We start from the raw sequence: 210 nt of genomic DNA on the forward strand, positions 1-210 counted from the left end.
ATTAGGGGATAGATTCATAGAAAGAGCGGGGAAGAACAGGAGTTAAAGAATGTCTGCAGACAAATCGCCAATAAATAATAGAATCGAAAAATAGGAGACAGCAACTGCCATGCAAGCGCCACAGGAGGGGAAAAGCAAAGCAACAACCAAGAAGCAGGTGGGTCGGAGGTGCGTGCGTGGCGAGAGTGCGGCAGCCAGGAAGGTGTGCGC

Source organism: Penaeus monodon, chromosome 32 (assembly GCF_015228065.2).
Source record: "Penaeus monodon isolate SGIC_2016 chromosome 32, NSTDA_Pmon_1, whole genome shotgun sequence".
Taxonomy (NCBI): Eukaryota; Metazoa; Arthropoda; class Malacostraca; order Decapoda; family Penaeidae; genus Penaeus; species Penaeus monodon.